The sequence below is a fragment of the Dermacentor variabilis genome, chromosome 5 (genome assembly GCF_050947875.1).
Source record: "Dermacentor variabilis isolate Ectoservices chromosome 5, ASM5094787v1, whole genome shotgun sequence".
NCBI classification, from domain to species: domain Eukaryota; kingdom Metazoa; phylum Arthropoda; class Arachnida; order Ixodida; family Ixodidae; genus Dermacentor; species Dermacentor variabilis.
The window spans coordinates 111,304,564-111,318,793 of record NC_134572.1 but is presented as its reverse complement, the minus strand read 5'-3'; the positions used below and the strand labels follow the sequence as shown (position 1 = coordinate 111,318,793).

Here is a 14,230-nt window from a genome sequence, read left to right as displayed (position 1 = left end):
TTTTGTACACATTATAGAATTGGTGGTCCACGGCACAAATATTCCCTTGTCGGCCAGCCAAGTCATTACGGGCAGGGTATTTGTGTGGAGTTTAAAGAAGAATGATTTTACCGATGGTTTCACGCGCATTCTTTTGACCCTTTTGAGGACATCATCGCCTGAACCTCCATAGTATGCCATCCTATACATTAGAACTGGCATTAATGAGTCTATCAGATCATGATACAATTTCTTTCTTTTGACGGAACTTAAGTATTCTAGAGAGAAACGAATACTAAGCATACGGAAAGATGACACGACTTCCCGAAGGAAACCCCTAACTGGACGGGATTCAACCTTCGTACATGAAACAAGGAAGTCAGCTAAAAGATTACTTAATCGCACTTGTATCATGGTGCGCAAAAATGGATCACTCTGGTTCCGCAAGAAAATAAACCGCGATACAATCTGGCGTACAAATAGGTGTGACAGTCCAAGACCACCGCTGCCAACTGATCTGAACAGATTAGAGCGGCTGCAGCGTTCCCAAGTTAAGTTACAAATGAACACAGCGAACACTCGATGCAGCTTCTGTACATTCACTCTCGACATTAATAGCGCTTGTAGTATGTACCATATTTTAGCAACCAGAAAAATGTTGCACACAGTGGAGCGCGCGAACATTGACAGATTGCGCCCTTGTCATGCCAGCGCTTTTTCCTTCGCCGTCTGTGTTTCCTGTTCCCAGAACTGAGTACTGTCTTTGTAATGCTCAACCGGCACGCCAAGATATTTCACAGGCATGGTTACCCACTGTATGTTTGCGAAAGAGCGCGGTGTGTTTTGCCACGCGCCATGCCAAAACCCGATGCTCTTGTCCCAGTTTATGGCACTACCTGTTTTTTCACAATAATTTTTCGCCACAGTGACCACTTCGCTGACACTGTCATAGTCATCACAAGACACTGCTAGATCGTCTGCGTAGGAAAGCATTTTCACCTCACTTTGCTGTAATTTGAATCCTCTTATTTTCTCGTTCTCCCTAATCGCTAGGCAAAAGGGCTCCAGGTATAATGTGAAAAGCAATGACGAAATTGGGCACCCTTGTTTCAGAGATGAGCAAACATTGACACTTCTCGTGAGACTCTTGTTGATAATCAACCGTGTGCTGCAGTCTTTGTAGACCATTTTCAAACCATCTATAATCACTGTTCCTATGTTCGTGTATTCTAAGATCTCGAAGAGAATATCATGAGACACACGGTCAAATGCCTTCTCCAGGTCTAGCTGCAACATTGCAACTTTACCCTCGAAAGCATCGACGCATTCTAGAACGCTCCTGGCGACGTGTACGTTGGTGGTTATTGTGCGCCCTTTAATCCCACACGTTTGGTGGGCTCCAACTAAAAGTTCAATTACGCTCTCTAGCTATTTTGCCAGTATTTTCATAAAAATTTTATAGTCAGTGTTCGCAAGGCTAATGGGACGGTACGATGCAACAGACAAGCGCTTTACTGGATCGTCAGATTTCGGTATCAGGACCATCTGAGCTGTTCGGAAAGACGGGGGTACTCGGTTGTTTTTCCAGGACTGCACTAAAAATTTCCTCATAATTATTGCTATTTCTGCTTCAAAAGTTTTGTAGAAAGCTGCGATTAAACCATCCGGCCCAGGTGCCTTTCCTGAGCCTAGTTCTTCTATAGCAGCTTCAACTTCATGCAGTTATAGACGCTTCGAGGCCTTTCTTTAACGTTATCTTCCAATCTTGGCATTAAGTATAGGAAGTGGCTTATGAAACCACCCAGATCAGTTTTCCTCTTGCTGAACAAGTCTTCATATTGTTCAACAAAGGCGTGTTCAATAATCCTGCAGTCAGTCGTCACTTCGTCGTTGTAGCTTATCTGCTTTATATCACTGCGGCGAGCGTAAGCTTTCTCGTCACTAAGCGCGCGTTTATTCGGTGTTTCCCCTTGTCACAATCTTTCTGCACGGGATCTTATCACAGAACCGCGATATTTCTCTGTGTCGATGATTTCTAACTGGCTTTTAACTTTTCTGATTTCCTTCATGACTTGGCCAGGTTCTGTGCTTTCTACATTAAGTACAAAGTCGAGTTTACTCCTCAGGGCTTGTTCTTTCCGTTTTTCTTCTTGTTTCAGTTCAGTTGCCCTTTCTATAGCACTCATCTTCAATTCATTTTTTAAATCTTCCCACATGGTGACAACAAATTTCTCATCAGCTACAATCAATCGACCGAGTTTTTCTTTAATGTCATTTACGAAACAGTCATCGTTGAGTAGTTTATCGTTAAATTTCCACAAATCCCACGATAAGATTGTTTTTCGTTCTTTTGTTCCTATTGTGAAGGCAACCAAACTGTGGTCAGTAAAAGAGACTTGCTTGTTCTCGCACGTTTTACATAAAGGCACCAGTTCCAGTGACACATAAGCTCTATCTAGCCGAACATGGCTAAGTCCTTGAAAATGAGTAAATCGCGGAACACTGTGATCGTACAACACATAGCCGACGTCTTCCAGGTTGTATTCACTGAAAAGATTGTTCAATAGCAGTGCGCTACGATCATTCATCGGCAATTTTTTCACGCGATCCTTCGGAAAACAAACACAATTGAAATCGCCAAGTAAAACCAAAAGCTTATCGGTCTTTAAATAATCCTCAACTCGTTCGAAAAAGGACCGTCTCTCGCTCTCTCTATTAGGGGCGTAAATACAAATAACTCGCTAGAAAATTTCACTCAAGGTAAAATCGACAACAACCAGGCGTCCCGTTTCACACACTGTAAGTGCTTCCACACCTTCATTTAGGCTATTGCGCAAGAAAATCGCGCAGCCCCCCGATGTGCCAGCCGCATGACAGACGCATACATTGTAACGCGGAACGAATGTTTGCACCATGCGATCCGTTTGCTCTTGACTCGCTATCTTGGTTTCCTGAACGGCGATTATGTCAAGATCGTTTTCCAGAAAGATACGACTCAATTGATATTGCCGCCGCCTCGTGCTTAGTCCTCGGACGTTTAGCGTGGCAATACGAATCGCGGTGTTAGTTGCGGCCTCCATTATGAGCAAGAACGATCGGGTCGCATAGCGCTTACTTTGAGAGACCCATGCACTATGCATAAAGTGGTGTCCGCTATTCTGTAGTGCTTGGCTCCGCCAGTCAAACTGGCGGTATCACACGTAGTAGCCATAGCTAGGTTGCACTACCCAAAACGAAGCCGCTACGGGGGTGGCTCCGTCTCGGGTCTCCGCCCGACTTGGACGTTGGGCCTGGGCTTGAAAGACGTACGTCGCAGCTGAGCCGCCTTTGTAGGTGGTTCGCTGCATGTCGTTGCTCCAGAGGTCCAGGTTACGTAGATCGTTTCCTCGTGTGCCCGCTTCGCAGGCATGTTAGTGGCTGCTGACATGTCGACGTCAGTCGTAGCAGACGCCTCGGCACACGTAGTGGCAGGCGACGGCTTCGAGGAGGCGTCCCTCTGTTCTGTCGCGGAACTCTGGTTATCAGGCGCACCGTTCTCAGTCTTTTTCCGAATATCAGCCTCCTCGTTGGTTTTCTTGTCTGGACACAAGTTTTTAGGTTGAAGAGACTGCTTCTGTGTGACCGCGTTGCCAACATTGTTGCTCTTTACCGGAGAAATATCTTCAACTTCAGCCTCGTCCATGAGGTGTTCAGATACTTCTTCTCTTCTCGCTGGTCCTGCGACGACGGCGTATGTCTTGACGCACTGAGAACGTTCACGGCCGAAGCGTCTGCAGACCTCGCAGCGCGGAACTCGACAGTCCCGGCGAATATGACCGGTTGTATGGCATCGCAGGCAAAGAGGGGTGCGGCCAGGAATGACGGCAAGGACAAGCTCCCCTGCTATACGCAGCTGGTGCGGAATATCGTCGACTGTAGTACCCGCCTCAAGCTGCAGTGTCACCGATCGCATCGTTGAGCCCTTGTCCAAAATCCCTTGAACACGCCACCGTTCTTTCGCTGCGTCCGTAACCGTTCCGTACGGGGCAAGCGCTTGTCTGATGTCTTCATCTGATACGTTTGGCAGCATCCAGTGTAACTTCATTGGCACGCCTTGGTTGGTGGGGTCAACGACAATACAGCGCCGTTCTTTAACAATCAGGCTTCGGATAGCAAGCAGTTTCCTAGTAGCTTCTGTCGTCTTCATCATGACCACCCACACGTGATTCATCTAATACGCCCCCAAAGCAACTACTTCGGGGAGCAGTTCCAGACGAACCAGAGCGTCACAGAAATCCTCAACGTACGAATCAAACGTACATTATCCGCTGCACGGGTCTTAAACAGCAAAAGAAATTCAGTGCCGCCAGTGAGGTTTGAACTCACAACCCCAGGTTTACAAGACCAGTGCTCTACCACTGAGCTATAGCGGCCGGCGAAAGCGTAGGGCCAAAAGTTTCACCAATGCAGCACTTTCATTGTTTGGGGCAAAAATCGTCCATTATCCACTGCACGTGCCTTAAACAGTAAAAGAAATTCAGTGCCGCCAGTGACGTTTGAACTCACGACCCCTGGTTTACAAGACCAGTGCTCTACCACTGAGCTGTAGCGGCCGCCGAAAGCGTCGAGCCAAAAGTTTCACCAATGCAGCACTTTCATTATTTGGGGCAAAAATTGTACATTATCCATTGCATGTGCCTTAAACTGTAAAAGAAATTCAGTGCCGCCAGTGAGGTTTGAACTCACGACCCCTGGTTTACAAGACCAGTGCTCTACCACTGAGCTATAGCGGCCGACGAAAACGTCGAGCCAAAAGTTTCACCAATGCAGCACTTTCATCATTAGGGGCAAAAATTGTACATTAACCACTGCACGTGCCCTAAACAGTAAAAGAAATTCAGTGCCGCCAGTGAGGTTTGAACTCACGACCCCTGGTTTACAAGACCAGTGCTCTACCACTGAGCTATAGCGGCCGACGAAAGCGTCGAGCCAAAAGTTTCACCAATGCAGCACTTTCATTGTTTAGGGCAAAGATTGTACACTAACCCCTGCACGTGGCTTAAACAGTAAAAGAAATTCAGCGCCGCCAGTGAGGTTTGAACTCACGACCCCTGGTTTACGAGACCAATGCTCTACCACTGAGCCATAGCGCCCGACGAAAGCGTCGAGCCAAAAGTTTCACCAATGCAGCACTTTCATCGCTAGGGGGAAAAAATTGTACATTATCCACTGCACGTGCCTTAAACAGTGAAAGAAATTCCGTGCCGCCAGTGACGTTTGAACTCACGACCCCTGGTTTACAAGACCAGTGCTCTACCACTGAGCTGTAGCGGCCGCCGAAAGCGTCGAGCCAAAAGTGTCACCAATGCAGCACTTTCATTGTTTGGGGCAAAAATTTTACATTATCCACTGCACGTGCCTTAAACAGTAAAAGAAATTTAGTGCCGCCAGTGAGGTTTGAACTCGCGACCCCTGGTTTACGAGACCAGTGCTCTACCACTGAGCTATAGCGGCCGACGAAAGCGTCGAGCCAAAAGTTTCACCAATGCAGCACTTTCATTGTTTGGGGCAAAGATCGTACATTATCCACTGCACGTGGCTTAAACAATAAAAGAAATTCAGCGCCGCCAGTGAGGTTTGAGCTCACGACCCCTGGTTTACAAGACCAGTGCTCTACCACTGAGCTATAGCGGCCGACGAAAGCGTCGAGCCAAAAGTGTCACCAATGCAGCACTTTCATTGTTTGGGGCAAAAATTGTACATTATCCACTGCACGTGCCTTAAACAGTGAAAGAAATTCCGTGCCGCCAGTGAGGTTTGAACTCACGACCCCTGGTTTACGAGACCAGTGCTCTACCACTGAGCTATAGCGGCCGACGAAAACGTCGAGCCAAAAGTTTCACCAATGCAGCACTTTCATCATTAGGGGCAAAAATTGTACATTAACCACTGCACGTGCCCTAAACAGTAAAAGAAATTCAGTGCCGCCAGTGAGGTTTGAATTCACGACCCCTGGTTTACAAGACCAGTGCTCTACCACTGAGCTATAGCGGCCGACGAAAGCGTCGAGCCAAAAGTTTCACCAATGCAGCACTTTCATTGTTTAGGGCAAAGATTGTACACTAACCCCTGCACGTGGCTTAAACAGTAAAAGAAATTCAGCGCCGCCAGTGAGGTTTGAACTCACGACCCCTGGTTTACGAGACCAATGCTCTACCACTGAGCCATAGCGCCCGACGAAAGCGTCGAGCCAAAAGTTTCACCAATGCAGCACTTTCATCGCTAGGGGGAAAAAATTGTACATTATCCACTGCACGTGCCTTAAACAGTGAAAGAAATTCCGTGCCGCCAGTGACGTTTGAACTCACGACCCCTGGTTTACAAGACCAGTGCTCTACCACTGAGCTGTAGCGGCCGCCGAAAGCGTCGAGCCAAAAGTGTCACCAATGCAGCACTTTCATTGTTTGGGGCAAAAATTTTACATTATCCACTGCACGTGCCTTAAACAGTAAAAGAAATTTAGTGCCGCCAGTGAGGTTTGAACTCGCGACCCCTGGTTTACGAGACCAGTGCTCTACCACTGAGCTATAGCGGCCGACGAAAGCGTCGAGCCAAAAGTTTCACCAATGCAGCACTTTCATTGTTTGGGGCAAAGATCGTACATTATCCACTGCACGTGGCTTAAACAATAAAAGAAATTCAGCGCCGCCAGTGAGGTTTGAGCTCACGACCCCTGGTTTACAAGACCAGTGCTCTACCACTGAGCTATAGCGGCCGACGAAAGCGTCGAGCCAAAAGTGTCACCAATGCAGCACTTTCATTGTTTGGGGCAAAAATTGTACATTATCCACTGCACGTGCCTTAAACAGTGAAAGAAATTCCGTGCCGCCAGTGAGGTTTGAACTCACGACCCCTGGTTTACGAGACCAGTGCTCTACCACTGAGCTATAGCGGCCGACGAAAGCGTCGAGCCAAAAGTTTCACCAATGCAGCACTTTCATTGTTTGGGGCAAAGATCGTACATTATCCACTGTACGTGCCTTAAACAGTAAAAGAAATTCAGTGCCGCCAGTGACGTTTGAACACACGACCCCTGGTTTACAAGACCAGTGCTCTACCACTGAGCTATAGCGGCTTTTTTTTTCTTTATTGCCGACTTCGACGTTCTAAATCATGGTTTACAAAGGATAAAACGCGTGAGCCACACTTTGGCCAACACGGTACTAAAATCTTTTCAACAACGCTAATTCATCAAATACAGAGATCCATTGTGGTGGATCAGGCAGCGCTTTGAAACCATCTCTCACACACACGACACTCTCAATGAAATTTTCCCGAACCGGTCGAGCAACAATGTCTCCGTTTTGGAATTGCAGTCTAGTTTTCCACATTGCGTGGAGGCTTAGGACCATAATAAGGTCATACGGGTCATCCTCGGTGTTATCAATCGGTAAGAAGCGTATTCCATATGTGTCTAGGGGTAAGTGTTTTTTCAATGTTCTCTGCAGAACATCCCAGTGAAAGATGGCGTCCCAGCAGTCTAGGAATGCATGTTCTATGGTTTCCGGTTGTCTACATAATAAGCAGTCGGTGGTCCAGGGGATGTTTATACCCTTTTCATGAAGCCAGGTCTTAACGGGAAGTGTGTTTGTGTATAATTTGAAGAAGAAAGATTTAGCTGACGGCCGTATTGGCATTTTTTTCACTCTCTTTAGGACGTCTTGTCCTGGGCCTCCACGGTGTGGAAGACGGTACAAAGGTGCAGGGAACATCGTGTCCACGAGATCCCTGTATAGTTTTTTCTTTGTAACAGTTGACAGGTATTGCTGTGAAAAACGTACATTCAACATCCTATATGAACATGCCCCTTCACGCAGGTAACCAGTCACGGCTCCTGGCATGTTGTGAACAGTCGAAACAACGAATCCTGGCATTTGTCTACACAGCCGTACCTGTATCACCGTTCGGAGAAACGGATCGTTTTGATCCCATAAAAACACAAAACGTGACACGACTTGCCACAGAAACAAGTGAGCTAGACCAAGCCCACCTTTCTTGACAGGGAGGAACAAGTTCTTTCGACTCATCCTCTCCCAGGTAGACGCCCAAATGAAAATATCGAAAACTCGGTGAATTTTTTGTACGCTTACCCTCGCAGCACACATCACATTCATAACGTACCATATCTTAGACACTAAAAAGAGGTTGCAGACAGTGGCTCTAGAAAACGTTGACAATTGCTTTCCTCTCCACCCGTCAGCCTTTTCCTTTGCTTTCGAAACTTGATCGAGCCAGTACGATTCAGGTTCACGGTAACTTCCGAGAGGCACACCCAAGTACTGCGTTGGTACCGACGACCACTTCAATCGATAAAGGGCCTGCGGCGTGTCTTTCCAACTACCATGCCAGAAGCCGTAACTCTTATCCCAGTTTATCTGGGCTCCAGTTGAATCGCAAAACTTTTCAACGAGAGTCGTGGCCTCCTTAATGCTCGCTTTGTTTGTGCAGAAAATCGCGATATAGTCGGCATATGCCAAGATTTTTACGTGCGCTGCCTGCAGCCGATAGCGTGCTATGCGTTCGTCATTTTCAATCGCCAAACAGAGTGGTTCTAGATACATAGCAAATAGAAGGGGCGACAGCAGGCATCCTTGCCGCACAGACGAGCGCACGCGAAAGTTATCGGTGAGCTCCCCATTAACAATGTTGCGCGTTGAGCATTCTCTGTACGTCATCATGACTCCGTCCGTTATGATGCTGCCAACGTTCGCATGTTCCAGTATGCAGAACAAAGCCTTGTGCGAGACGAGGTCGAAAGCCTTTGCCAAATCGATCTGCATCATCGCGACTTGGTCGCCAATCGCATCGCAACACTCAAGCACACTTCGAGCCACGTCTACAATTGTTGTGATACTGCGGCCTTTAATGCCACAAGTCTGGTGCGGCCCTACCAATATTTTAATTACACTTTGCAGTCGTTTGGCCAAAGCTTTCGTGAATATTTTATAGTCGACGTTGGCTAGAGTTATCGGGCGATATGACCCTGGTAACAAAAGTTTTTCCTCGCCATCACTCTTCGGAATTAGCACGATATATGAGGTTGTGAAAGACAATGGCAATCTTTTTCGCTCATATGCTTCGCTGATAACTTCGTGAAGAACACGGGCCAATGCAAACTTGAACGTTTTATAGAAAGTGGCTCCCAAGCCATCGGGCCCAGGTGCTTTACCGATGGACAACTCATCTATTGCGCACTCTATCTCACTCAGGCTTATTGGTAGTTCCAGCCGTGTCCTAACTTCTTCATCGAGCTTTGGTATCAATGAGAGAAATTCTTTTTCGTAGCTATCTTTAAGGTCCCGCGGATGACCTAAAATGGCTTTAAAGTGATCGGCGATCCCTTGCTTGATGTCATTTTTGTCGCACGTAACGTGATTGCGTTTAGCTAGCTGGCGGATTTCCTTCCGACATGCGTACCTTTTCTCGTCTGATAAGGCCCGTTTCGTTGGAATTTCTGCCGCCCACAACTTCTGAGACCTTGATCTCACAAGTGCTGCTTTGTATTTTTCTGTATCTATCCTTTCTAGTTCAGTTTTCACTTTCTTTAATTCGTGAACATACACACCAGGCTCGACACTTTCCATGCTCATAAAAAATTGCAGTTGCTGGCGAAGATTTGTTTCTGCTTGTGTCTAATGACACTGCTTCTTTGAAAGGCCAATGTTTTGACTTTGTTTCAATTCTTCCCATTGAATGGCAAAGCTTACTGGCTTAGCTGAAGTCAGGTTTTCTAGTTCCTTCACTACGGCATCGACAAAAACATCGTCATGTAACAACTGCGCATTCATTTTCCAAAGATCCCAGTTAAAGTTGTGTTTGCTTTGTCTTTTCCCGAACGTGGCAGTTACCAAACAGTGATGGCTGTATGGTACAGCTTGCACATCATATTCACAACATAAGGGCACTAATTCGGCTGACACGTATAATCTATCTAATCGAGCGTGGCTATCACTCTGGAAGTGGGTAAATCGCGGGCGAGTACCGCTGGCAAAAACACTACCCACATCTTCCAGGTCATAATCATGCACCACTGCGTTTAGAAATTCGGCACTCTTATCACGAACGCGTGAACATTTTGCTCGGTCTTCAGTATAGCAAACACAGTTAAAATCTCCCAGCAGTATTACGACCTTGGAACAGTTTACGTACGCTTCAAGACGCTCAAAGAAAGTTCGACGGTCCGTTTCAATATTCGCCGCATAGATACAATTAGCACGGTAATCCACATCACGAAAACAAAAATCGGCCACTAAGAGACGCCCAGTTTCATACGAAAACACTGATTGCACACAAATGCCAAAATTATTTCCTAGGAATATAGCGCAGCCGCCAGATCCACCAACAGTGTGACAAACGCACACATCAAAGTGAGCACGATAATTGGACACCATTATGTCGGTTACCTCTTGGCTCTCAATTTTCGTTTCTTGGATTCCCACTATATGTAAGTCATTATCCAGGAGGAGACGACTTAGCTGACATTGCCGTCTTGTTGCACTGAGCCTTCTTACATTTAACGTGGCTACACGTAGCGTTCCTTCAATATTAACCGCCATGGCTACACGGTATAATGGTGCCCATCACAGTTACACAAGGATGAGTGCTCATAAAGGTGCGCCGATAACCACGTCTAATGCCTCTAAAGGAGACGCAGCTCGACCTTCCGGAAAGGGCACTCAAGTGCAACTTGGGCACCCCTTCCTGGCAAGGTTCTAAAAACCTAGCGCTCAGGATGACGGCCATGGCACTCACCAAACCCCCTACCCCACTCGAACTGGACAGCACTGAATTACGGAGGCCGTTTACCCGCCTGCCATGGATCGACCGCAATGTTCGGCCGAAGCTTCAAGGTCGACCTCCTTATACCTGGAGTTTTGGGCGGTGGCTCGTCTCCGCCGCTGCCGTCCTGTTTCGCCGTCCGGCTAACGGTCTGGTTGTGGGCTCGTTTCCCCGTCGTTTGGCTAGTTGGGCCGGTAAGGGTGTCCATGCCTTCAGGTTCAACGAGGCAGGAGGTCACCTCCATCTCAGGTGAGGTTTTCTCTTCAGCATTCGGCATGGCTGCGGTGCCCTCTGCAGTCGCTTGTTGGTGTCCTGTGGAAACCGCCTGAGCGACTTGTTTCTCCTCCTGTTCAAGCCGTACCGCCGGCTTTGCCACGACGTCAGCTGCTTCACCCGCCGCGGACGCCGTGTCTTCCATGTCCGCCTCGTCCATGAGTAGGGCACAGTTGTCCTCGTTGCCAACAGGTCCGGTCACGCTAGCGTACGTGCGCTCGCACTGACTGTCTTCATGACCGAAACGTCGGCAGGCACCACACCGTGGAATACGGCGCTCGCGACGAATGTGGCCCGTGCCGCGGCAGCGTCGGCAGAGAGGAGCCCTGCCCGGCACAACCACGAGAGCCAGTTCCCCGGCGACGCTCACCTGATGCGGAAGGTCGTCAAGCTTTACGCCCGGCTTCAACTTCAGCGTAACCAGCCTTGTTGTTGAGTTCTTATCAGCCACGCCGTGAACCCGCCAGCGCTCGCGGACGACGTCGGTGACATTTCCAAACAGCGCGAAGGCAAGATGCACGTCCTCGTCAGGAACGCTGGGCAGCAGCCAATGCACTTTCAGGCATACGTCCTGGTTGGCGAGGTCGATGACGAGACATCGGCCCTTTTTCACCTGCAGCTCTCCCACGCTGACAATCTTTTTCACCGCGTCGCTGTCCTTGAAGGTAACGGCCCATACATGGCTCATATGGTAGGCCCCGAGAGCAGCCACTTCCGGCAGGAGCGATAACTGAGCGAGCGCATCGCGAAAATCTTCCACCCGGTATGGGCGGGCCCTGATATCACAGTGTAGAAAAACCGTATTCAAAACAAAACGCCCTGTTGGCAGACTAGGCAAAACAACTTGATACTCGTTGTCCGAGGCAGAAATCCTGTTACCGCTGCCCGTCTGGGCCGCTGAAGCCGCTCCTACGGAACCCATGATATACACGTCCGTCACGCTCGGTGGCCGGAAGTGGAATCCCTGAGCTATAGCGGCCGACGAAAGCGTCGAGCCAAAAGTTTCACCAATGGAGCACTTTCATCGTTTGGGACAAAATTGTACATTATCCACTGTACGTGCCTTAAACAGTAAAAGAAATTCAGTGCCGCCAGTGAGGTTTGAACTCACGACCCCTGGTTTACGAGACCAGTGCTCTACCACTGAGCTATAGCGGCCGACGAAAGCGTCGAGCCAAAAGTTTCACCAATGCAGCAATTTCATTGTTTGGGGCATAAATTGTACATTATCCACTGCACGTGCCTTAAACAGTAAAACAAATTTAGTGCCGCCAGTGAGGTTTGAACTCACGACCCCTCGTTTACAAGACCAGTGCTCTACCACTGAGCTATAGCGGCCGACGAAAGTGTCGAGCCAAAAGTTTCACCAATGCAGCACTTTCATGTGTTTGGGGCAAAAATTGTACATTATCCACTGCACGTGCCTTAAACAGTGAAAGAAATTCAGTGCCGCCAGTGAGGTTTGAACTCACGAACCCTGGTTTACAAGACCAGTGCTCTACCACTGAGCTATAGCGGCCGACAAAAGCGTCGAGCCAAAGTTTCACCAATGCAGCACTTTCATCGTTTGGGACAAAATCGTACATTATCCACTGCACGTGCCTTAAACAGTAAAAGAAATTTAGTGCCGCCAGTGAGGTTTGAACTCACGACCCCTGGTTTACAAGACCAGTGCTCTACCACTGAGCTATAGCGGCCGACGAAAGCGTCGAGCCAAAAGTTTCACCAATGGAGCACTTTCATCGTTTGGGACAAAATTGTACATTATCCACTGTACGTGTCTTAAACAGTAAAAGAAATTCAGTGCCGCCAGTGAGGTTTGAACTCACGACCCCTGGTTTACGAGACCAGTGCTCTACCACTGAGCTATAGCGGCCGACGAAAGCGTCGAGCCAAAAGTTTCACCAATGCAGCACTTTCATTGTTTGGGGCATAAATTGTACATTATCCACTGCACGTGCCTTAAACAGTAAAAGAAATTTAGTGCTGCCAGTGAGGTTTGAACTCACGACCCCTGGTTTACAAGACCAGTGCTCTACCACTGAGCTATAGCGGCCGACGAACGTGCAGAGCCAAAAGTTTCACCAATGCAGCACTTTCATGTGTTTGGGGCGAAAATTGTACATTATCCACTGCACGTGCCTTAAACAGTGAAAGAAATTCAGTGCCGCCAGTGAGGTTTGAACTCACGACCCCTGGTTTACAAGACCAGTGCTCTACCACTGAGCTATAGCGGCTTTTTTTTTTTCTTTATTGCCTGCTTAGACATTAACACACAAAAAAAACAAATCCATATACACAGTGCACCCACATCACATCAGGTGGGATGGTCGCTAAAATTTCTTGAGGCACACCAGCTCATCAAGGATGCTAACCCAGTCTGGGGTTTCGCTTTGTGCACGATACACTTCTCGTAATAGTGACATACTTTCAATGAAGTTCTCTCGCGCAGAGCACACATTCACATCAGCATGACGTACAGCCATTCTTGTTTTCCACAAACTGTGGAGACCCAGCAACATGAACATGTCGAACGGTGGCCCGTCATCGCTTTCAAGTGGAAGGAACCGAATTCCATAGGGGTTTATGGGGAGTTCTTTTTTAAGAGTGCGCTGCAAGATGTCCCAGTGAAAGACAGCGTCCCAACACTCAATGAAGGCGTGTTCAATTGTTTCAGGCTTTTTACACAGCCGGCAATCGGTAGTCCAGGGTACGAATATTCCTTTCTGTTCTAGCCATACTTTAACGGGAGGGTGTTCGTGTGTAGGTGGAAAAAGAAAGTTTTCGCAGCAGGTCTTACAGGCATCCTTTTGACTCGTTTCAGCACATCTTTTCCTGGGCCTCCACAATAAACACTCCTATACAGTGGGATAGGTAACATACTGTCAACTAAATCTGCGTACAGTTTCTTTCTTCTCACTGAGCACAAGTACTCCAGCGAAAAACGTGCGCAGAGTATTCTAAAAGATGCAACGACTTCACGATAGTACCCAGTCGCTCTAGTGATAGCACTAGATGTGGACACAACAAATTCAGGCAGTTCTGTTGCCATTTTCGCCTGAATGACCGTACGGAGGAAAACATTTCTTTCATCTCGCAGGAAGATGAACCGCGATACGATCTGTCTAATGAACAAGTGTGAGAGCCCAAGGCCCCCATT

The 14,230-nt window shown here is 47.9% G+C and overlaps 23 non-coding genes across 23 annotated transcripts; all 23 read right to left on the bottom strand.

Moving 5' to 3' along the window:
* Positions 1 to 4,319: 4,319 nt before the first annotated feature.
* TRNAT-UGU (transfer RNA threonine (anticodon UGU)) lies at positions 4,320 to 4,391 on the bottom strand. The gene has a single exon. It is a non-coding gene; the product is annotated as a tRNA-Thr (tRNA).
* A 108-nt stretch (positions 4,392 to 4,499) lies between these two features.
* TRNAT-UGU (transfer RNA threonine (anticodon UGU)) lies at positions 4,500 to 4,571 on the bottom strand. Its single transcript has one exon. It is a non-coding gene; the product is annotated as a tRNA-Thr (tRNA).
* A 108-nt stretch (positions 4,572 to 4,679) lies between these two features.
* Positions 4,680 to 4,751, bottom strand: TRNAT-UGU (transfer RNA threonine (anticodon UGU)). The gene has a single exon. It is a non-coding gene; the product is annotated as a tRNA-Thr (tRNA).
* Positions 4,752 to 4,859: 108 nt separating this feature from the next.
* TRNAT-UGU (transfer RNA threonine (anticodon UGU)) lies at positions 4,860 to 4,931 on the bottom strand. The gene has a single exon. It is a non-coding gene; the product is annotated as a tRNA-Thr (tRNA).
* Positions 4,932 to 5,039: 108 nt separating this feature from the next.
* On the bottom strand, positions 5,040 to 5,111 carry TRNAT-CGU (transfer RNA threonine (anticodon CGU)). The gene has a single exon. It is a non-coding gene; the product is annotated as a tRNA-Thr (tRNA).
* A 109-nt stretch (positions 5,112 to 5,220) lies between these two features.
* On the bottom strand, positions 5,221 to 5,292 carry TRNAT-UGU (transfer RNA threonine (anticodon UGU)). The gene has a single exon. It is a non-coding gene; the product is annotated as a tRNA-Thr (tRNA).
* A 108-nt stretch (positions 5,293 to 5,400) lies between these two features.
* TRNAT-CGU (transfer RNA threonine (anticodon CGU)) lies at positions 5,401 to 5,472 on the bottom strand. Its single transcript has one exon. It is a non-coding gene; the product is annotated as a tRNA-Thr (tRNA).
* Positions 5,473 to 5,580: 108 nt separating this feature from the next.
* Positions 5,581 to 5,652, bottom strand: TRNAT-UGU (transfer RNA threonine (anticodon UGU)). The gene has a single exon. It is a non-coding gene; the product is annotated as a tRNA-Thr (tRNA).
* A 108-nt stretch (positions 5,653 to 5,760) lies between these two features.
* TRNAT-CGU (transfer RNA threonine (anticodon CGU)) lies at positions 5,761 to 5,832 on the bottom strand. The gene has a single exon. It is a non-coding gene; the product is annotated as a tRNA-Thr (tRNA).
* A 108-nt stretch (positions 5,833 to 5,940) lies between these two features.
* Positions 5,941 to 6,012, bottom strand: TRNAT-UGU (transfer RNA threonine (anticodon UGU)). Its single transcript has one exon. It is a non-coding gene; the product is annotated as a tRNA-Thr (tRNA).
* Positions 6,013 to 6,120: 108 nt separating this feature from the next.
* Positions 6,121 to 6,192, bottom strand: TRNAT-CGU (transfer RNA threonine (anticodon CGU)). Its single transcript has one exon. It is a non-coding gene; the product is annotated as a tRNA-Thr (tRNA).
* A 109-nt stretch (positions 6,193 to 6,301) lies between these two features.
* On the bottom strand, positions 6,302 to 6,373 carry TRNAT-UGU (transfer RNA threonine (anticodon UGU)). The gene has a single exon. It is a non-coding gene; the product is annotated as a tRNA-Thr (tRNA).
* A 108-nt stretch (positions 6,374 to 6,481) lies between these two features.
* Positions 6,482 to 6,553, bottom strand: TRNAT-CGU (transfer RNA threonine (anticodon CGU)). Its single transcript has one exon. It is a non-coding gene; the product is annotated as a tRNA-Thr (tRNA).
* A 108-nt stretch (positions 6,554 to 6,661) lies between these two features.
* TRNAT-UGU (transfer RNA threonine (anticodon UGU)) lies at positions 6,662 to 6,733 on the bottom strand. Its single transcript has one exon. It is a non-coding gene; the product is annotated as a tRNA-Thr (tRNA).
* A 108-nt stretch (positions 6,734 to 6,841) lies between these two features.
* On the bottom strand, positions 6,842 to 6,913 carry TRNAT-CGU (transfer RNA threonine (anticodon CGU)). Its single transcript has one exon. It is a non-coding gene; the product is annotated as a tRNA-Thr (tRNA).
* Positions 6,914 to 7,021: 108 nt separating this feature from the next.
* On the bottom strand, positions 7,022 to 7,093 carry TRNAT-UGU (transfer RNA threonine (anticodon UGU)). The gene has a single exon. It is a non-coding gene; the product is annotated as a tRNA-Thr (tRNA).
* A 5,063-nt stretch (positions 7,094 to 12,156) lies between these two features.
* On the bottom strand, positions 12,157 to 12,228 carry TRNAT-CGU (transfer RNA threonine (anticodon CGU)). Its single transcript has one exon. It is a non-coding gene; the product is annotated as a tRNA-Thr (tRNA).
* Positions 12,229 to 12,336: 108 nt separating this feature from the next.
* Positions 12,337 to 12,408, bottom strand: TRNAT-UGU (transfer RNA threonine (anticodon UGU)). The gene has a single exon. It is a non-coding gene; the product is annotated as a tRNA-Thr (tRNA).
* A 109-nt stretch (positions 12,409 to 12,517) lies between these two features.
* Positions 12,518 to 12,589, bottom strand: TRNAT-UGU (transfer RNA threonine (anticodon UGU)). Its single transcript has one exon. It is a non-coding gene; the product is annotated as a tRNA-Thr (tRNA).
* Positions 12,590 to 12,695: 106 nt separating this feature from the next.
* On the bottom strand, positions 12,696 to 12,767 carry TRNAT-UGU (transfer RNA threonine (anticodon UGU)). The gene has a single exon. It is a non-coding gene; the product is annotated as a tRNA-Thr (tRNA).
* Positions 12,768 to 12,874: 107 nt separating this feature from the next.
* On the bottom strand, positions 12,875 to 12,946 carry TRNAT-CGU (transfer RNA threonine (anticodon CGU)). Its single transcript has one exon. It is a non-coding gene; the product is annotated as a tRNA-Thr (tRNA).
* A 108-nt stretch (positions 12,947 to 13,054) lies between these two features.
* TRNAT-UGU (transfer RNA threonine (anticodon UGU)) lies at positions 13,055 to 13,126 on the bottom strand. Its single transcript has one exon. It is a non-coding gene; the product is annotated as a tRNA-Thr (tRNA).
* A 109-nt stretch (positions 13,127 to 13,235) lies between these two features.
* TRNAT-UGU (transfer RNA threonine (anticodon UGU)) lies at positions 13,236 to 13,307 on the bottom strand. Its single transcript has one exon. It is a non-coding gene; the product is annotated as a tRNA-Thr (tRNA).
* Between the last annotated feature and the right edge of the window lie 923 nt (positions 13,308 to 14,230).